Source organism: Hibiscus syriacus, unplaced genomic scaffold, assembly GCF_006381635.1.
Source record: "Hibiscus syriacus cultivar Baekdansim isolate YM2019G1 unplaced genomic scaffold, ASM638163v2 tig00110764_pilon, whole genome shotgun sequence".
NCBI classification, from domain to species: Eukaryota; Viridiplantae; Streptophyta; class Magnoliopsida; order Malvales; family Malvaceae; genus Hibiscus; species Hibiscus syriacus.
Window position 1 is genome coordinate 4,596 of NW_024062852.1, and position 23,430 is coordinate 28,025.

Sequence of the window (23,430 nt, forward strand, 5' to 3'; positions counted from 1 at the left end):
GTTCTGGATAAAATTGCTAGTATATGAACCAGCAATGGCTGTGGTGCTTTCAGGCTTCAATCCTCTTCCTCTGAATCAACACCGGCTGCTGCATTAAGGGCATGCAAACGATCGATCAACTTAGCTTTCCTTTCCTCGTATGTTAGCTTCTTCAAGTTAAACCTGCAATGTGATTAACATGAAACATGGTAAGATATTCCTGAAGAATCTTCAATGATTAAAAAGTGTCGGATCATCAAAACTGACCTTTGTGCTGCATAGGAGGCTCCTTTTGAGATTTCTTAGCACTTGGGTCGGCACGGATTGCGACATGAACTTTATTGTACAGGGTCTCAATGTTATCTGCATCAATCCCCCTCTTGATATACTCACTAAAGTGAGACTGATATTTCTCTGGCTCATCTTCCATTAAAATCTACAAAAATAATCATATTGTTTATTAAGCATGCCAAAGAGAAAGAAATAAACCAGCATAGTGAAATTCAAGAAAAGAGATATACTATTATGGATATAGAATTACTTACCCTCATATATGCAGCAACATGGCCACCATATATGTATTTGCGGTGAACCTCGGCATCAAGTTGCTTGTTGTCCTTGGAGAACCCAGCAAACCTCTTGTCACTGTGAGGAATATCCAAACCAGCATCCAATGCTCCCTGATCAGACAAAAAGCAAATTCTATCAACTCCTGAAGTTCGGAGGCTTCATTAAGACTAAAGATCTAATCGACCCCCATTAAATTAAACTCTAGGGCACAAACAAATTTGAATGCTAAGAACAAACATTGAAGAAGCAGAATATTCAACATAAAGAAAAAATTGCAATTAGAATTTTATAATACCTTCAGAGCACCAAAAACATTATTGCCAGTGGTTGTCCTGATCAGCCCTACATCAAGGAGAGCACGGAAAGGCTTCCTGGTGTCAGTTGGCTCAACTGAGTAATCCTCTCCAGTAGCCTAGTAATAAATAAACTATCAATAACTAAACCATACGAAAAAAATTACAATATCTTTTCTTTTTAACCCAAAAATGGGGGAAGGGTTGCATAATACCTCCACATTCAACCCTTCCCCCATTGCCCTGATATTCATCATCCATTTCAAGCATCTTAAGGACAAGGCGCCCCAAAAGCAACCCAGTGCAATAAGCTGTGCAGATTTATCAAAAGCTTGTGAGAAATAAAATTTTATTCATTTAAATAGAATCCAAGTCGATAAAATAGCATACCTGCAGCATAGTTTGTAAGACCCACTTCAAGACCATAACGTGGAAGCTCGTGTGAGTAAGCAGAAGCAAGAACCATGTCACCAGAATATTAACAGAAACTATTTGAGCAGTGATATCTTTGTTGCTCTAATCAAAAGGTCAAGGTTTTACAATCAGACAAAAGCTTACAAACTAGGAATGAATCAAACAAAGGAATGTCAAATGACTTAAACAAAAACATTAGGATATATATATATGTATAAACACTCAAAGCAGAGTTAATAATCAGAACTCAGTACTTCAAACGTATTGCTTCAATCTTCATGACATTACATATGATAGCTTAATATTTCTACAATTAAACAAAATAAGACCTTGGTAGGAATTTGTTAAGCTAAAAGTATAATGACAATGTAAGAATAAACAAGTTTTAGGATACAAATCGGACAACAAAACGATACTTAGGAGTGTTGTACTTGTTCTTGTCTTGATTGATTAGGCGAATCCTAGCCCGATAGTCAGTCTTTCCCTCTACAAATAATAAGTAAAACAGAAAAAACTGTCAAAAGACAGAAGCTCAAATTGCATTTCTTATAAACACGCACAAATAGAGATACAAAATAATCATAGATATATAAATACCTCTCCTTCTCTTGAAAGGAACCTGAAACCGCTTAAAGTAAGCCTTCGTTTTCTGAGCCTTGACAAATGCCTGCAATGAGCAAAGAGCCATTATCATTATCTTAACACTTCATAGGAGAAACTGTAAACTAACCCTTCCATTTTTTGCACAAAAGGAAGACCAGCAAATCACAGATCAAAGTAAAACAAAACAACTAAAAGAAGATTAAAGCGTGATAGCTAGATTATTGAAAATGCCAAGAGTGGAAAAAAGGATCAAACACCCAGAAAGTCATCAGATTTCATTACATTAATGCAGGTTTAAGATCTTTAAAAAAAATCTTAAATTCGTACATAGGGAAAAAAACATATTCCAGTTAAATAGAGCTCTTAGACGTTAGAAAGGCTTACCATTTTTTGAAACTTCAATCTTGAGAAGGGAGAGGGAAGACGGCTTGAAGAGGAGGAGAAGATGGTTATATAAAAAAAGAAATATATAACATAAAAACCCTAGGATAGAGCCACCATGATGGAGTGTGCATTAACGGCTAAGATCTGTTTTTCTCTTAAAGGGTGTTGTCTAGGGTTTTATTGTGAGCCTACTGAATGTTGGTCTTTTCGTTTCTATTTAGATTACTAAAAATAAAATTTTAATTTATTCATTAAGCTTTTGATTTATTTTTATCCTAATCATCGTGACATTAAATAAAAAATAGAAGAGTAATAATATATCCACACATGCTAAACTGTTAATATAGATTACTTTTTATTGATATGACATTTATATTTTATTTTAGTTTAGTTTCTCTCCAAATATTAAAATCTCATGATTTTATTCTTGTGGCACTTTTTGATACCTCAACCACTTTGAAGTATGAATGTTCTTATGTGCTCAGTTTAAACAGACATTTTCAAGAATATTTTCTTATTTAGGTTAGGGAGTTTTACTTATTGATGTCCGGCATGACGCAAGAGACTTGTGTGGGCAATGTTACTGTAACAAGAGGGTGACAATATTGTCTAAATAGTTGTAATCTTCTCTCATAGATGGTTAATCTATTATTCTCTTGACTTAAAAAATAGTTTTTTCCTGTTATATCGAAATCCAACTTTTGAAGTGGCTTACTTTTGGACATTAACTTTGTTAAGATCCTTAAGGTAAAAAAAATTACTGATTTTTGGATCAAAATAACCTGACTTTGATATCAATTGCTATGTTTTAGGAATTTTAGTAAGGTTTCTCGGAAGAAATAGATTAAGAAAAAGAGGAATTTAGAAAAGATTCATTTCATTCAGCATAAAAAATCCCCGATGATCGGGTACAAGTTTTATATATCAACAGTGCACTCCATTTACTAACAATTGTACAATCGTACTGATAATTCTAACGGTTTATTGCTCACTCATACAGGTTGTTGGGCAGTCCATTTGCTGATACCCATTAGGCTCCTCGGCTGGCATTGGGCTTGTTGTTGTATTCCCCTTTGACCTATTCTGCTGCCTGGATCTGGTTTGGTCATTGTATCATAACCACTTGGCTGACCTGACTCAATTTTTCCCTTTTCTAATTCCCAATTTCTTTCGAACCCTAAATCTCCTAATTCCTTTTCAGTTAACCCTAATTCATCTCCCCTCGTAACAATTTCGTTATGCTTATGTATCTTTTATTTACCTGAGGTTTAGACAAACGTCATCATGTTACATGAAATCAATCCTCAACCGCTTTGTGCTAAATATGGTCACACTAGTGGTTTTAAAAACTGACCAAACACACAATGCCCCAAATGGTTCGATCCTTAAATCCTTGCCAGTATTGCATTATTGCTCTCTCTCTCTCTCTCATTACAATATTTTTTTAGATGTCTTACCCGCTAACCTCTTGCACTTGTACACTAGTTATTGCATTTAGTAAGTTATTGGATGCTGCAAAACAGATTACATAAACTGAATGTTATTTGTGGTTCACAGATACCATACTTGGTCCAGGGTGACTTCCAATATTGGGTGTCCTTAAGGAACTAAAGCCAGAGACAACCCTTTCTATACTCAATGAGCTGTTTCTTATTCTCTATTCCCTTTCCCTGAAAATTTTCAAGCACTATACAGTGCTGAACTTTTACCATCCTTGAATGACTTGAAATTAAAAGCACGCTTTTTTAAAAAAAATAAATGTCAACTTGTGTTCGGCTCAGGAAGCTGTTATTGAAGGCTGTTGCTTGATCCTGTTATTGCTGGGAAGTTAGAGACCGACTGCATTGGACTTCCAACCTCACTTTCATCCTTAGAAGTTCAAAACCGAGTGTTGCAAGTTGCTGCCAAGCTTGAATCTCAACCATCCAATGCACAAGATCAATTGCTCCAATAGATGGCAAAGTCAATCCCTCGGAAGCATAGGCAGGCAACCTGGCGCACCGATATAATAGGGATCGTAACACTGACCTTTTAAATACCTTAAGAATGATTGATATACTGACCTTTTAAATACCCTAAGAATGATTCTTATACATTACTGGTATCACCGATATAATAGGGATCGATATGGTGACCTTTTAAATACCCTAAGAATGATTGATATACTTAAATATCTTTTAAGGTGGCGTTTGGTTCGTTGAAATCCTTTGGAATTAAGGGGAATTGAAATCCAATTCTATTAAGGGAGGGAAAGTAAATTTCATCCATAACATGATGGAATTAAAATCTTTTGGAGGAGGGAATGTAAAATTTGATTATACTACCTTTATCAATCTTTTGGTATTCGGGTCGGATTTTTTTTAAAAAAAATCGGGATTGGGTCATTTTTTTAAGTTTGATATTCTAGTTGGTTTTTAAGTATGATATTCGGGTCGAGTTTTTTTAAAAATTTCGAATCGGGTCGGATTTTTTTAAAAAAATTCGAATTCGAGTCGGGTCGGGTTTTTTTAAGTTTGATATTCGGGTCGGGTCGAATTTTTTTAAGTGTGATATTCGGGTCGGATTCGGGTTTAGGATGAAAAATACCCGACCCAAAAAAATATATAATTTTACCTTATATATTTAGAAATAATTATAATAATACCCTTTTATATATAATTTTTTCAATTAAATCATTGTTTTTATTGAATAAAATATTTTTTATTATTTCGAGTCGTGTCTGATCAGATTTTTAATTTATATATTCAAGTCGGGTGAAACTTTATTTTGAACGGATCAAGTCGAGTCTCAGGTGGAGATTCCCTTGTTCTCGAGTCAAGTCGGTGGACCATAAACCCGACCAATCGCCATCCCTAATTATGATGATTTTTACTTATAATATTTATTAATATAATTTTTATAATTTATTAAAATAAATAATCAATCAATAAAATGAAAATTTAATATTTTTTAAATTTTTATAATATATTACTACATATAAGTTATAAAACAAACTAAAATTAAATAAAAAAAACAAAGACAATTCTATCATTTTATATTACTGAAATCAAATTCATCTGACATGTATGCGAACCAAACAGAATATGGAATTAGATTCTAATTCAATTTCCTGCCAACCAAACATGTTTCATATTCAAATTTCAATTTCAATTCCTTCACAGATTCTAATTCCCTCGTAAACATTCCAACAAACCAAATACACCTAAGAAGGATTCTTATACATTACTTGTATCATCTGAGTTGTATGATAATAAGCATCGGAAAAATAAGTACCAAACCAATCAGTTTGAAAATTGCTTTCAAACTTGTGAATGAGTTTAGTTTAGCCTGCAACAGTTAAATTCACAATAAAATTCACTTAATTATTTTCTTTTGCAATGAAAGTCAAACCCGAAAGCCTCTTTAGATGAGTTCATAAACCAAAATGATCAAGTAACATTCATTTCTTAAATATAGGAGCTAAATCAAGAAATCCATTAATAATTGAAACAATGTTCGCAACTTAAAACACCCAAATCGTTCTATATCTATATGGTGCTTCATCCTCTACAATCCTAAACCCGATTGTTTTCTTTTACTACCAGGGAACAAAAATGAAAGTAAACCCAAACCCCCACCTCCACATTAAAGACCTGCAAAACCGAAATCTCATACCTGGTTCAAAACCTACCTTATTCATTTGCTGTCAGTGAAATCTGCATCAATTACATCCCCATCAGGCCCCTTGTTCGATGAATCCGAAGGTCCAGTTTCACCACCAGGTGCAGGCCCAGCAGCACCCCCTTCTGCACCAGGTTGGTTGTAAAGCGACTGGCCAAGCTGCATGACTTCTTGGTTGAGGGCAGACATGGCATCCTTCATACCTGCTGTTGAACCCCCCGAAATCACATCCTTGAGCTCTTGCAATTTTGCCTCTACTTTCTCTTTGACTGGACCGGGAACCTTTTCTCCAAGCTCTTTCAGCTGCTTCTCTGTCTGGTAGACAACAGAATCAGCCTGGTTCTTTGTGTCTATAGCATCTCTTCTCTCCTTATCCTCCTTTGCAAACTTCTCAGCTTCCTTTACCATTCGATCAACCTGAATAATTTTAACAACAGAATAGGCAACAATTAACTATCTATACTTACATCCAAACCCAATGAATACACACATTTGCTAATGTCGTGAAATAAGTGCAAATAATTATTAGACATCTTCCGAGAAATTTGTCTGTGCATCAGAGGAAAGCATACCTCATCGTTCGGCAAGGTACTAGCACCAGTAATGGTGATGTCCTGCTTCTTCCCAGTTCCCTTATCAACAGCAGTGACAGAGAGGATACCATTGGCATCGATGTCAAATTTGACTTCAATCTGCGGAACCCCCCGTGGTGCTGGGGGGATACCATCAAGACGGAAACTGCCAAGAGATTTGTTATCCCTAACAAACTCTCTTTCACCTTGGAGTACATTAATCTCGACACTTGTCTGACCATCAGCAGCAGTTGAAAACACTTCTGATTTGGAGGTTGGCAGTGTTGTGTTTCTTGGGATGATTTTGGTCATAACACCACCAAGAGTTTCTAGACCAATCGACAAAGGTGTCACATCCAAAAGCACAATATCACTGACATCTCCAGATAAAACACCAGCCTACATTAGAGTGACAGATGGTAGAAACATGAAAAATAGAGCTTCAAACAATAATATGAAAAAATTGCAGCAAAATCTAAATCAACCCTTAACATTCAACTGCAAAGGAACAAGTGCCCTAGACCTATTGCTAAACTTAAACAAGACTGAACCAACCTGAACTGCAGCACCTAAGGACACAACTTCATCTGGATTGACTGTCACGTTAGGTTCCTTGCCAGTCATCTTCCTCACAAGTTCCTGAACAGCTGGAATTCGTGTTGATCCACCAACAAGGATAACCTCATCAATGTCTTTGAAAGAAAGTTTAGCATCCCTCAAGGAATTCTCCACAGGTGTTTTAAGCCTTCATATCATATTAAATAGACAAGAGAAACTTAGAACCCCTAGTGATTGAGCCCAAAAATTAGGAACAATATCAACATATTCTCCTTTTCTTTCCGTGTGTCCTTTTTCTAATTGAACATTATAAAAAAAAGATTGAAATGATGGTGCATCTACCTGTCAAGTAGGTCTGAGCACAATTCCTCAAACTTAACCCTGGTTATGGTGGTCTCAATGTGTTTAGGCCCATCTGCAGTGGCAGTTATGAAAGGTAAACTGGAACCAAAAAAGAAAAAGCTTTGTCAAGCACCGACAAACAAAATACGTATACACAAAGAAGAGGAGGGATATGCCTTATGTTTGCTTGAGTCAAAGATGATAACTCCATTTTAGCTTTCTCAGCTGTCTCAGTTAACCTCTGAAGAGCTTGTTTGTCTTTCAAAAGATCTATGCCTTCATCTCTCTTAAAGTTCTCAGCAAGCCAATCTACAATTCTCTGCACATAAAATAAGACATATAGCACATACTTCAGTGCAGAAAAATACACCTGACACAAAGAAGAACATTCAGATTCATCAAGTACACCTACCTTATCAAAGTCGTCACCACCCAAATGAGTGTCTCCAGATGTAGAGAGCACCTCAAACACTCCATCACCAACCTCAAGCACTGTACAATAATAAACAAATCGACAATCAAGCATTTGCTGATACATTAACCAATAAACAATAAACGAAACCACTATATATGTAGATAAATAGTTTCTCAACAATCCACCATACCTGAAACATCAAAAGTACCACCTCCGAGATCAAAAACAAGGATGGTTTCGTTGTTCTTCTTCTCAAACCCATATGCCAGTGAGGCAGCTGTAGGTTCATTGATGATACGGAGAACCTCTAACCCAGCAATTCGGCCTGCATCCTTTGTTGCTGTCCTTTGGGAATCATTGAAATAGGCAGGGACAGTAACACAGCTTTTGTCACTTTATCATTCAAAAACTTCGAAGCATCATCAACAAGCTTTCTCAAAACCTATATCCAAGACGAGAAACAACACATTAGGTACAGAAAGATTCTAAATTTCTAAGGAAAAATAGCTAACTCCTTAATTATAATGCAATCATGGACTAATGCCCAAACCTTAAAAAACTTCGTCGTTAATGCTAATAAACTCAAAGTTCCATAATTTTGTTTTTCAAAACATTTTCAATTTCTAAAGCTTAAAAGTCAAATAAACTCGATAAACATAGGAAATATAACTCAATTCATGACTGTAACATAACAGTGGAAGTAAGAAGCCATTGATAAAATATACCTGAGCTGAAATTTCCTCGGCGGCGAATTGTTTACCAATGGCAGGACAATCAAGCTTGACATTCCCGTTTTCATCTCTAATAACCTTGTACGAAACCTGTTTCGATTCCTCATCCACTTCCGACATCTTCCTTCCGATAAACCTTTCACAGAGAAAAATGTATTCTCAGGGTTCACGACGGCTTGCCGTTTCGCAATCTGCCCAACTAGCCTATCCCCAGTCTTCGTATACGCCACCACAGACGGCGTCGTTCTCTGCCCTTCAACATTCGTTACAATCGTGGGCTTACCTCCTTCCATGGCCGCCACCGCCGAGTTAGTTGTCCCGAGATCGATTCCGACTACTTTCTCATTCACAACTCTAACCGGCCCAACATTGTACCGTTGAGAGTTGCTAGTTTTTGCGAGTCGTAAGAAGGCGGCGTTTAACGGCGATACTTTGGCCACTCTTTGACCGAAGAAAACCGTTCTGGGTGAATGGTGGTTGGGTTTTCTTGACGAAGAGAAACCAACACCAAGGGCGTGGATTTGGGCAGTTGAAGAAGCCATTTTTTATATTTCAAATGTAACAAATTAAAATAGCAATCAAAAGAAGGATGAACGGAGAGTGGATGAACTAAGAAGAACCCAATTTCGCAGGGGGAAGCAGGGTTTGAACTGTTAGGCAAAGGCAAAGTTAGGTTCGGGGTTGGTGAGAAGTAAGAAGATAATAGTGGCGGAGAGGGCTAGAAAAAAGATTCCAGAAAGATCTAAGTGTTGGGTTTTGATTTGATAATTTTGTCAGTGTTTGGATGGCCAGAAAGATCCAGGTAGCTGGAAAATTTGGGCTGAATGCTCAAATGCTTCATTGCTCCATACATCACTAAGTCTTGAACAATGCCTCAAAAGCCCAAGTAAAAGTTTCCATCTTTTTATTTATTTATAAAGGAGCTTGATGAAAAAATAAGTTCGTAAAATATACATTTGTTCACTTAAAATTTTAAGAGTATTGTTGAATCAAAATAAATGTTCAATATTTTTAATGTTATTATTTTTAGTGTTCAATCCATAACGGTAATTAAAAAATCATCAATTACTCAAAATTAAAATCATATTTAAAAAAACTCAAAATTTCTTTTAAATCATAACCCAAAAACCTTAAAAACCCATAATTCCAAACTACATTATCAGCAATCGTCAAATAGTCACTTGTCATCAGTTATCCACTGACCATCTACCGCCGTTATTATCTCTCAAACCCTCTCAATTCATAAACTTAAATTTCTAAAATTCTCAATACCTAAATAATTAAAATCTCTTATTGTTGTTTGATGCAATAACAATGATAAACGACCGTTTGCTGCAGTGGTGATGATTGACGATCATTCGGTATAGTGACAGTGATAGACATATGAGATTTTTCGAGGATTCTTTTTTGAATTTCATGGTCTTTCTTCTTCGTACAGTCTTACATTAAGTTTCGACTGCTGGCTAAAAATTTAGGGGCGATTATGTGGACAATCGACAAGGGATGGTCAACAAATTTTGGACGGTAAGAACTGATGCTTTGGGTTTAAAAGTTTTTAGGTTTTTTTTTTATTTTAGAAAAAATTAGGGTCTTTAAAAAATATAATATTTATTTAAAATTTAAAAAAAAATTAAAAAAAATATAAATATAACACGTGTCATTTTTTGAGTGATTGATAATTTTGTAATGACTTTGACGGGAAAAGACACTTAAAATTATAATATTTGAAGATGTTAAAACCTAAAGTGTAATGACATCATTTTCCCTTGCAATAATGTTGGAGTCACCAAGCCTTGTTTTCTATTAGACCCAGTGTCTCAGCCCATGTTATTTGGGGCTCATACGTTTCAAAGTGCTCCTTCTAATTCAAAAGCCCTTGTTTCCTCTCTGCCAAATTCAACAGTTCACTTTCTCCACAGCCTCGAAGGTTAATCTTATTTCGTTTCCCTTCTGCTCAAAGGTCAGTCTTATTTCGTTGTCGCACTCCTCGGCGGCGGTGTTATCGCATTCTCTTCACTTTCTTTATTCATTTACTTACCATTTAAGATCCCTTGTTTTGTATCTATTTGGATTTAATAGATTGCATTGTTGAGTTATGATTTGATATTTTTTAGCTTGTTATGATGAAATTTCAGATCCACATAGTGAGCGAAGTTTCGTTTTTTACTGGCTAACCGTTTAGGGTTTAGCTTCATGCTAATTGCTATTTTTTTGAAAACCCTTTTGTTATAGCTTAACACTTTCTGTAATGGATACATGATCTTACAATTGAATCGAATTCCGAGTTGAACATCCCTAGATCTTTTGACTCCTTGTCTAGCATAACTCTTTTTTGTTTATTCCTGTGAATTTTATGTTTTGATAGTAAAGTTTGTTACTTTAGCTCGTTGTTTTAGATTAAGATTTTTGTAGAGTAACTTGCTTATATTTCATGTGGAAATGGCATTGTGAGAATTAAGGTGAACTGTATCAGTAACTTTTTCCTTAAGGCTTGATTATATTTAGGAACCTGATAAACTCTGTGCTTAGCACCTGAGGTTTACCCTTCTGTTTATTAACTTGTTTTTGGTATAATTATATACCACCCCTTTGTGAGTTTATTCCTGTTTGGGGTACCTTATTGATCTGTTTCAAAATCAAAGTTACACCAATTTATGGTTTTTGATGTAATTGACACATCAGTGATGCATGTCTATTCTATTCAAATCGTGTTCTTCCAATTAGTTGAATTGTTTTGATAGTGTGCAAGATACTTTCTTCTTTTTGTTTTTGCTCTTATCCTCTTCTGAGAAGTATATTTGTGTTGTTGGCATGCTGGGAAAAGGGTCAGGATCATAGTTACATTAATTTGCATTGTAAGTTATGAAGTCTAGTCCAGGATGGACCAATGCTTTCAAGATACAATCATATATCTTTTATGTAATATTTGTTTTCTATGATATTATATTACAGGTTGAAGCTGAGAGAAGTGTATTTTTGTACCTGCTAAATACCAACCCAAGGTTCGAAGATGGAAATTGTTCCAAGGGAGGTTGAAAGTGCTTTGTCAGGTCCAAGGCCTATGGAATGGTCCACTGTTCCGTACACTCCCCAAGCTCCAGACAGAAATGGAAACAAACGTACATCAAGTCTGGAGTCACCAATAATGTTGCTTACCGGACATCAGAGTTCTATATATACCATGAAGTTTAATCCAGCTGGGACTGTCATCGCATCGGGATCGCATGACAGAGAAATTTTTATGTGGAATGTCCATGGAGACTGCAAAAACTTCATTTTTCTAAAAGGGCACAAGAATGCAATCTTGGATCTTCATTGGACCACCGATGGATCCCAGATAATATCAGCTAGCCCTGACAAAACGTTGAGAGCATGGGACGTTGAAACAGGGAAACAAATAAAAAGATGGCAGAACACTCATCTTTTGTGAATTCATGCTGCCCATCACGGAGAGGACTACCTCTCGTTGTTAGTGGATCTGATGACGGAACAGCAAAACTTTGGGATATGCGTCAGAGGGGTGCCATCCAGACATTTCCCGATAAATACCAAATTACAGCTGTCAGTTTCTCAGATGCATCAGATAAGATCTTCACAGGTGGTATCGACAACGATATTAAGGTTTGGGACTTACGAAAAGGTGAAGTAACCATGACACTTCAGGGTCATCAAGACATGATAACAGGTATGAGTTTGAGTCCTGATGGTTCTTACCTTCTCACCAATGGCATGGATTGCAAACTCTGCATCTGGGACATGCGCCCTTATGCACCACAGAACCGCTGCGTAAAGATTTTTGAAGGGCACCAACACAATTTTGAAAAGAACTTGTTGAAATGTGGCTGGTCACCAGATGGAAGCAAGGTCACAGCTGGTAGTTCGGATAGGATGGTGTACATATGGGACACAACTTCTCGACGGATCTTGTACAAGCTTCCTGGCCACACAGGATCCGTGAATGAATCCGTCTTTCATCCCAACGAACCGATCATCGGTTCATGCAGTAGCGATAAGCAGATTTATCTAGGGGAATTCTGAACTGTGCCATAGCTTCTGCCGCTTTCTACCGAACTGATTGTTAGTGATTGGAAGGGTATCTTAGAGAAGTCTTATTTTCCTAAGTAGGAAAGTTGTATTTTATCTCTGTAGTTTTAAATCTAGAACATGGCATCTTTACTGATAATGTAATAATAGATTTTGTTATTTTCTAGCCTACATTGATATGACCCCAACTTGAAAAAATGTGCTGGAAATGGCTTGTTTTTATACCTAGTTGCATACATGGGAATTTATTTTAACTACTTTTATCATGAAGGGGTATAATCAACGTATAAAATTCTAGGAGATGAAATGGATTATCTTGAAAATATAGAAAAATCTAAAATGTATGTTAATTTGAAATTTTCAAGAAGATGACTATCATCTGTCCTGTTCAATATATATACACGTTTGAAAAAAATATCACCAAAATAAAATAAAATAATTTTAAAATGTAATCATCATCATTGCTCTTGAACATAGCGTTTAATCCTCATGTCTCATCTAGTATATATTTTGCTCATCAATATCACACAACGTATACACATAGTCATCAATTATTTATTTATTTTTTGTAACCACCCGTATTTAATTGCACACAACTTCACTTAACAATGTTCAAATTCATTAAAAACATGTTCCTTTTTCTTTCTAACCTAGCTAATGATTACTCCCCTAGCTATACCATTTTTCACGAAAAATCAACTTAAAGTCTTCATCAATCCAAACATTTATATCTTTTTTATTCTTTATCAAGAAAAATTTGGGATAAAAAATAATCATCTTCATGATGAAACATTGTTCAATTATAGAATCTTGGGACCAATGTATATAGGGAGTCGGAGGAGCTCTTGTTCCTCTCAATGATGCCGCTGCTGAAGTCGCCGTTAGCTTGGCCTTGCTTCCGCCGCATCAGTTGCCCACTGGTCGTTTTTTTATAGGATTTGGACCTTATAATAAATCTAGACTTTAGAACTACTCATTGAGTTTGATATAATAATTATTACTTATTTCTCAAAAAAAATGTCACAAATGGTATTTATAATTTGATTAAATAGTCAATATGCTACCTACAGTTTAAAGTGTTTTATTTTGAATTCTGAATTATAGGTAATATTTATTTTAAGAACTTTTAATCATATGATAATAAACACTCAAATATTTATGCAGAAATCGTATTTAAATTTGAGATCACAAAAATAACAATCATCCTTTTAGCTATTAAGATAATTTGATTCGCATTTCTGAATTATAGTTATACTTGAAGATAACACCATTAATTAATGTGATTTTTTTATCCCTCTCACATGGAAATAATAAAAGATTAAGGGCCAACATTGAGAGTTGAGACCAGCAAGTTACTTATTGGGCCTACATAGTTCTGCTTGCCCATCAACCAAACCCATGCACCGTTTGTCCCTTTATTTACCTCAAACCTGCAGCTCTTCCCCTTCGTTTCTCTTCATTCTCTGGATTCAAATTAGGATCAAAACCCCATCATTGATTTGGGATTTTCAGGTCAGCTTTGACTCCACCGTTCCATTTAACTCTTTTTTTTTGTGTGTGTGTTACTGTAAAAAGAAAAGAAATCATTGGACTAGTTTCTAAGCGTGAGAGAACGGTTATTGTTTAGCAAAATTTTGGATGAAACACTTTTCTTTTTCAAGTTCTTGGCTTAAACTTTTATGAATCTAATTTTTCTGAGTGATATGAGAAATGGGTTTGTATTGGATGGTTGATTGGTTGTTATTGTTTTTATGATTAGATACACATATTCGTCGATTTAATAATTGTTTAAAGGATGAAGTATGAACAATGCCCGTTTTTGTTGCTGTGAAGTTTTTGCTTGAAATCAGTGTTATCACTTTGTTTGAATTTCGATGCCTTATTTTCTGTTATGTTTAATATTCTGAACATCACTGTTACCTAACTGCTTACACTTTCGTTTCCAGAACCAGAAAGTACAAAGTAATCTGTTGATACCAAAGCAAGTAGCGCGTGTATTTTGAATAATAAGAAAAACTGGAACTGTATATAGAAATGAATTGCACTATTTTACTTTGTTAGGAACAATAGAATTTATGTTACATTTCAATTGGCTATTTACTTTTGATCTGGAGAAGGGGATTAAAATCTTGGTTGTTGAATAGGAGTCATGCACCAATCAACAATGAAAGCTCAAAAAGTATATCAACATGATGTGCTAGATAATTTGGTTATTCTTCTTGCTTGTCAATATATATTCATGTATCATGCAAAAGATGATTCCTTGAATTCCCGGAATATAATATTGAGAGAGAGAGAGTGGTTCTATCATTGACTTAGGACTACAAATGAATAATCAAGTGACCCATGAATCCATCAAGTTTCGATTGTTTATTTGCAGTCAATTATGTTCTTGTTTCCTTCCTTTGCATAGCTTCTTAGCAATTTTAGGGGGAAAAGAAGCAACCAAATAAACCTTAACATTTTTCGTTCTGTTTTCCATCACTCAACAAGACGGGGAGTTCTACCATCTTTTTCTTTTTCATAATTTTTACTTTTCCTCAATTTTCCGAAGAATCGTATGGAATGACGGTGTTAATTTTTCGTGTTTTTCTACTCCTTTCCCCTTTGCCAATTGGACTCGTGGAAGATAATAGACTCATATCTTGGTGAATTTCAGCTTTGAAGGTATTAACCCATTGGATCAACTACTTGCTTCGAGATGGCCGGGCTTTTGGCATTTAACAACCTCGCACCCAAGACTAAGAATTTGGTAGTTGCTGGGGGTTTGTCAGCCTTCGTCTTTGGTGTATATTTCTATACCATGAGAGCAGTTGGAGGTACGGATGAACTCCAGGTAGCTATAGATAAGTTTGAGGAGCAGAAAAAGCTAGAGGCAAAATCAAACAGGGGATGAAAGGCTTGAGCTCATCACTCTTTCTGTCATAATGTATTCAAGAACTAGGTAAAGGTAATTTGTATGGCAGACAAAGTTATGTGGTTAAACTCTGTGTTTAATTGATTGTCTTTGTTGGTTATACGTTTTATATTTATATTACAGTTAATAATAAAAGTGACCTATTACCTAATTTTTTCCTTGGATATAGTCTTCAAACTGATTGTTTATGTTTACTCTTCTTGGATCTGGACTGGACATGAAGAGCTTACGATCATTTATCAAATTTTTGTGATCAAACACTGCTTATTGTTTGAAAAGCTCAAGGCCTAGGCACTTTTTGTGTTTGTGATGTTTCCCCTGATGACCTTTCTCAGGATAGGTTCGAAGAAAAATTTCACATGTGTGTATATGTATATGTATATATATCGTTTATCTTCAAAGGTTTGGCTAGTTTATATGGCCAAATGTGGGATTATGGATGACCTTAAAAACCTCAGTTGTCTCGTTGCCATTGATGACCTCCTTGGTGACCTCAAGAACACACTGGCCTTCCATCTTGCTGGTCTCATTGATGGGTCCACCGCTGGTTTTCGGATTGGTGAGGAGCTCAAAATCCTACTTCCGTGATCTTAGAGAAGTTGAAGCTTGAATCATGATATAATGAATGTGGAAAGTTGATTTGAGGTTATTAACTTAAAGGGTTTATCAGAAGAAATCAAGGCCTGAGGTCAAGTTTTTTATTTATTTATTAATACGAGGTGACTACAATGAAATATTTGTTTAAAGACTCTCAATCATTTAAAATATTGAATACATATATCTTTGATATATGATGTTCGAACTCGAAATTTTAAAATATAATAATAATTTTTAACCATTGAGATTGCAAAGTAAGAGTTGCTGCATTGAAACCTAATGGTCCAATTTCCCCTAGTTGTTGGAGATTATGTGTTGGTCCATGTTGCACAGTCCATATTTTACAGTTTTGGTGGGTCTTTGCAATTGATTATTGTTGTACTTATCTTGCAAGCTGTATAATCAATGCCTATGACCGGAAAGAGGTATCTCTCAGATTGCTGGGGGAGTTATTTATGCCTCTTGTATCACGGTATAATTTACTACACTTGTTACGAGTTCATTTATTTTAATAACTTTTATAAAATAAAATTTCTCAAGTGAGGGACTGGGGGCAAACTGCGAGTCTTAATTTTTTTTAGGATAAACTACGTATATAGTCACATATTTTTTTTCGTGATTTTATTTTGATCATTTAATTATTTTTAAATCATATTTAATATTACTTTTGAGTTATCAGCCGCTAAAAAAACGAAACCGTTGATATGGTATTTATTTTATTTTATTTAAGGATGATGTAACTTTACTTTATCATAATACATTAGTATTATTATTAATTCGTAAAAATAATTAGACAATCAAAATATAACCACAAAAATAAGTTAGTGAATAAATATATGATTTTATCATTTTCTTTAATGATGTAAAATATTGTTAAAGTAATGTGTAGTGTTAATAATTTTGAAAAAGATATTAATATTGTTTTTTTCAATAATTTTACATAAAAATTATGGGCACCGACCAGCTCAAGTCTAGAGCCGAAAACAATGATCCCCAACCAATTTTGGATTTTTTTTAATTGTCTTCCTAGTTTTTTAAGGTTTTGCCTAGATTAACATAGATTGACTCGTGTCGTATACCTAGTTTTGACGGATAAGTCTCATAATTAAAATTTTTCACATACACAATACTCCAAACTCAAAACTTATTTAAATAATATTAAGCTGCTACTTGAGCCAACTCCTTTTTTTTCCTTCATATTTTTAATTTGTCCTTTTGAATTGTATGCATTTAAAAAAAAAAGCTTAAATATATTTTTCCCGCAAATATTTACTTATTAAAAGAATAAGGGTATGTTTGTTTGTCGTAAAATGAATTATGGAATTGGTTTTTTCCGTTCGTGTTTGTTTCACGTAATTCGTTTTCCGGAAAATGTTTTCCCGTGTTTGTTTCACGTAATTCATTTTCCGGAAAATATTTTCCAGTGTTTGGTTGGAGAAAAACTGGTTGGTCAGCATAAAACATTTTTCTGATCAACAAAATTTCCTTTGTGTTTTCTGGAAAATGACTTACGGTCTGATTTTCCATAAGTCATTTTCCGAACTTTTCACTTCAAAAAATAAATACTCAAAATAAGTTTATTTTATGAATTTAATATTAATAAAATATTTTAATATTATTTTCTTCAAAATATTAATTATTAAAATATTTAAAATATATTTATTAATATTTCTAATAATATTATATTTTTAATATTATAATAAATTAATCAATTATATTATAATAATATAAGATATTATAATTTTATTTTAATAATATATAATAAATTATTTATATATTTAATAATGAATAATATTATTTATATATTTAATATTAATCTAATAATCTAATAATATTTTAATAAAGATATTTAAAATATACTAATTAATATTTTTAAAATATAATATAACACTATTACTTTAATAAATAATTAATATAATTTATAATATTTTCATTCCACTAAAATATACCAATATTAATATTTTTATTAAAAAATTATAAAATAATATTTATTAATAAATAAATTATTTTAATATTTTAAAATAATAATATTAAGTTTTATGATAAATAATATTATTTATTGTATTTAATATTTGTAATAAATAATTTTTAAAAAACTCATCAACTACTGGAAAAAAAAAGATTTAAACATCTTCCAAACATCGTAAAATTTTTTTCAGATGTTTTTCAGAAAAATGTAATTCATTTTTCGGAAAACATTTTCCAAAAATGTAATTCATTTTTCAGAATTCAAATTCCAGTAATTCATTTTTCATAATTTAATTTCCAGAAAACCAATTACAGCCAAACAAACACCCTAAGATTCTTTTCGAATTCTATGTACTTTTATAAAATAAATTATTATATTAATTTTTTTAATATATAAGCCCTCAAACTAGAACGATTTAAATAGGGATTTACATAAAATAATATATAAAGTCTAGAATAACTTAAATAGCAAGCAATCTACACAAAATAATATATAAATCCTAGAATAATATCCAATTCAATCACAAGTTGGAATATAACAAACTTAACAAGATAGATTGAATTTTATCGACTTGATACAAACATCACTTGGGGTTTCGGTTCTTATGGATTATAAACATTTATTTATATAGTTGAAAACTTTTAAACATGAATTTAAAGACATAATGCAGTAGAAAATCAAAATCGCCATCATCATCTTAAAGCTGGACTTGTCTGTCAAATATCCAGCTAAATGGAACCTTGGGTGCTTGCTTGGCCCTTCCTTGAGCTCTCTCTTCCAGCTTTCGGATTCTTGGAGCAAGTCCACACACATAATCCTGAGCTTTACGACCCTCTGCAGATAGTCCATTTATCTCCGTCACCTTCCATTTGTTAACCAGGAACTCAAGTATATCAGCATAGTCTTTGGCAGTGTAAACCCCAAGCCTTTGTGCAACAGCTGAGAAATTATCAAAAAGGTTGTCATCTCGGCCATCGTACATCAAGTGTGCCGGCATGGAGATTTTTTTCCTCATCATGTCAGCAAATGTCTGGACTGTTGCATCAGGATCGATCTCAAAGAGCTTTTCAACGATTTTAGTATACGCAGTCTCGTGGCGCTTTTCATCCGAGGCAATGTTACCGCATATTTGAGCCAAATTATTATCACCGTGCTCCTTCGCGAGTCGGGCTGTATTCCCATGGGAGATGAAAGTTGCCCTTTCTTGGAATGATGTGTAGATGAAACCCAGATATGGGTTATTCTCTGTACGTGGATCCTATAAATATACATAAGAAGAAAATTTAAGAAATATGACATCTTGCATGCATGCTTTTGTAAATGTTCGATTATTCTCCGAAATATAACTCCATGGTGGTACACTACACGGGGAAAATGTCACCAGGGAAATCTAATTCCAGAAGTGTTTTAGTGCAATGCTTTAATCAAATCAGAAGATGAACAGCAAAGGATTCGATAAAGTTTTGCATGTTACTTACCATCCCCGATCCGATCAAATACTGGATTGTCTTCTCAATCTGCCTCATGTCAACTCTTCCAGACAAGTAGAGATACTTATTAAGTAGATCACCATGCCTGTTTTCTTCAGCTGTCCATGCCCTTGTCCAAATTGCCCAAGGAGTAAGGCTAGCGCCTGTTTCATCTTGAACTCCATCAAGGGTATTAAGCATGGTTTGGTAAGTTGGAAGAGCTTCCTCCGTGATCATATCACCAACCAAAACAACAAAGTAATCATCAGGAATCTCCTTTGCCCTTTCCCTAAGTTCTTTGACTCGGTCATAAAATCCATCCGATGTAGGATCCGGAAGAAAATCATGGGGTTGCCAACATTTCTCAACTGGTTTGAGGTAAGTTAGAATGTTGTTCTCGGCCCAGTCCTCCAAAGATTTGAAGATCTCAATCTTCTGAGGTGGCATCGAGTGTGTGACCTGAACATGCACCTCCCTAGGTGCATGAAAGGCTTTTTGAGATTGTCGACCTCTCTGCGTTAAGTAAAATGAATTCGGGATTACATTCTTATCGATCAGATATGCCAGTAAGGATTAAAAGGTAACAATGAATTGTAAGCGAGCAAAGCCCATCTCATAAATTAAAAAGGGAAACTCACAACAAACGCAAGGAAAAGTGCATCAAACAAACAAGCAAAACAGATGGATCAAGAATGGACGACAAAGATGTCAAAAACCGATACCAGAAGAAAGCTCAAGGAAAATTACTTTAAATGTTCTTTTTCCAATACACAAAGATTCGCCCGTGCTTAAAATTTACAAGGATTACCGTCGAATTTGCTTTATATGGTAAAGGAAAGAATGTCAAAAGTATCAAGACTAAGTTCAGTAATTATACTTTTCAAACACATACAAAATGATACAAGTTAAAAGATAAAATAAGAAGATAAAAGTACCACATCTAAAGAATTTTCAGTAAATTATGCAAGAAAAAGAAGGGATGAAACATATTCTGAACTACTTTTACCAAATTGAATATTCTTTTCAAATATAGATTCAATTATATTTTTAAAACAATAAAATGAAGTTATTTAAAGGACAAACGAGGAAAAATTAGGCTATTCATCAGCATGTCTAGAGAATCTAAACAACTTCCACCAATTTGAGTTTTCTTTTCAAAGATAAACTCAACCATATTGAAACAAATGGAAAATTGAAAGACCCTTTTGTGTGGAGCATTCACATGTTTCGAAATCGAGTTAAAGCTGCACAAACAACGAAATAGCATATCATGGAAAACCCATTTGCTTCCAAGTATGAGCATATGCAGTGACAGGAACAAGAAATCCAGGTATCTTGCAGTCAAACCAATATAAAAAAAACCAACAAGAAACGCGCATATCGAAATAATATACTTGAGAATATACTAAGAGAAGAAAAAGAAACTATCATGGAGCCTTCACATGAAAGCGACACAAAGTTAGAAGCTTAAACATGACAGGACCTCTTTCACTCTAAAATTCATAGCAGGCGATAATTCCAATGAAGCACAGAACTGAGTCTAATACCAACTTCTCAAAGTCTCAATTTTGATAATGAAAATATAAACCACCCACCAAACACGCAACCACAAAAACATCAAAAATAAAGATGGTAGGCAAATAAATTCATAAAAACGACAAAAACAACCATTGAAAGAAACGTGCTTTTCCTATAATTGAACCTTGATTAGTAAAAATAACATAGGAAAATATAAAAAAATAGGAATGAACTAGAAAGTACAAACATTTAATAAGAAATAAACCTTATTTAAGCGGTTTATAAATTAAAATGATCATCCCAAACGGAAAACTACGTTAGAGACCATTGAACAAAGAGAAAACCAAGATCAAAGAACTTCATTAGAGACCATTAAAAAAAGAGAACACTAAGATCATAACCATGAGTTAGCAAAAACAACAGAGACCTAAATGAAAAATCAGCAACAAAATCCAAAATTTGACAAGAAAATATTAAAGATGTAACAATGAACACAGAGGGCACATAAAAGGGAAAGAAAGAAGCCTACTTGGAGCCAGAACGAAGAGTGGAGGCCATGAAGAACTTGGGAGATCGGAGGCTTGCCATTGGAGAAAGAGAAAATGAAGGGAGTTTATGAGATTGAAAAGTGATGGGGTTGAATTTGAGAGTCATTTCCCTTTTGCTATTTTGGAGGGTTTAAGAGCTTTTGTTTTCGTTTTTGTTGAGCTTTGGCATCTGCACTTTCCTCCACAGAAAGTGAAAAGCCTTTAAACTATTCGAAATAAGCATAGCCTACTTAACGGATACGGAATTGGTTCCGTTTTAACATTACCACTTACTTTCGTTTCAATGACTAATTACCCATTCATTTACTCATGATATTTTAATTGGTAAACTACCTATTTGATACATCATCTATTCCAGTATCTCTGTTTTAGCCATTCAATTGTTTTTTTTAAATATATCTAATGCTGCATTTTATTTCTATTTTGGCACCTATTCTTATATTTGATTATTGATTTAACATAAATAATGATATCACATGATTTGATATTAATTTTAGTTTTTAAAATTTACACATTCTATCAATTTTATCTTAATTTAAAATAATTAAATAAATGCTCAATATTAAAAAAATATCAATTTGTTCCACATTTTAATTTGAAATAATTATTAAATTATAATAATTTGATCCTTTTCTTTCTTTTTTGGCTTTTCGTATTCTCCTACATCTAAACCCTAGCTTATTGATATTATTATTTTTGTAACCTTTAGACCCAACCTATGCGTTTCGACTAAGTTTAACGGATTACATTAAAGATTCTTAAAAACTTTTACCAAAAACGTTATTCGATAATTTAAAATAATATTACAAATGACATTTATAAAAATTATAATAAATAACGATAAAACCTAACTCATAAATATAAAACTAAAACCGATCAGGTAAAAATAAAACATGTAATAATTCTGGAGCACAGTAAATCAGATATCAGTAGCAAAAGCAGTAAACATCATAAAAAGATAAGCACTTCAAAAATAATGCACATGTACAATCCTCAAAGTGACTGAAACTGAGTGTCTATCCGAGAGTATCTGAAAGGGGTAAAACAGTTTGAAAAGTGAGCTAGAGGTTCAATGTGTCCCAACAGTACAGAAAATAAAAACATACAGTTATGCTTTTAAAATCATTACAGATCACATTTATTAAAACATCATAAGAGTTTTTTTCAGTTTAAAAACTCATAATCGTCCTCTAACCGAACGCCATATGCAGTTCCCCAGAACTGCATCCATAAGGACTTACCCTATGTCCGAAGGGAGTAGATGCCAACCTAAGGGAACACCTTGGGTCCATAAGGTCTTACCCTAGCCAAAATGTAAATGCCCACTTGAGGGGAGTGCCTTCAAGCCTATAAGGACTTACCCAATGCACACAGCAGAGGAGTCACCCTAAGGGAGTGCCTTAGGGTCCATAAGGTATTACCACTAGGCCCATTAGGCCCAGGAGCCAACCAAAGAGTCGTCTTAGGTCCATAAGAAATTACCAGTCCGTGCAGAACCTATAAAAGGAATTAAAAGCAGCTACTGAACCTACCAGAGTCTTCATACCATATCCTAAAGTACCCCGAAGAAAACAATTTTCACACAGTGACCAGTTGCAGCCATAAATCAGAGTTCAGACAGATCATCGATTCAGTAAAACAATCTCCAAAAATCGTAAGTCAAACAATCATGCTTTACATTTCAGTAAATCGAAAATCAGATAAATCATACAGTAGTCAAACCAGATCAAACATTATATTTCAAATCAGAGAAAACATTCATGTGCACATGAGATTTCAAACAGATATTTAAAACATTTATACTGCACACAAGGAACACACCTCGATAATAGGGTCAGTCCGGAAGA

The 23,430-nt window shown here is 34.1% G+C and overlaps 4 pseudogenes; 1 reads left to right on the plus strand and 3 right to left on the minus strand.

The window, feature by feature from the left end:
* Positions 1–235: 235 nt before the first annotated feature.
* On the minus strand, positions 236–2,280 carry LOC120139605 (annotated as a pseudogene).
* A 3,575-nt stretch (positions 2,281–5,855) lies between these two features.
* Positions 5,856–9,183, minus strand: LOC120139639 (annotated as a pseudogene).
* A 1,249-nt stretch (positions 9,184–10,432) lies between these two features.
* Positions 10,433–12,733, plus strand: LOC120139604 (annotated as a pseudogene).
* Positions 12,734–18,525: 5,792 nt separating this feature from the next.
* Positions 18,526–21,750, minus strand: LOC120139657 (annotated as a pseudogene).
* Positions 21,751–23,430: the final 1,680 nt, after the last annotated feature.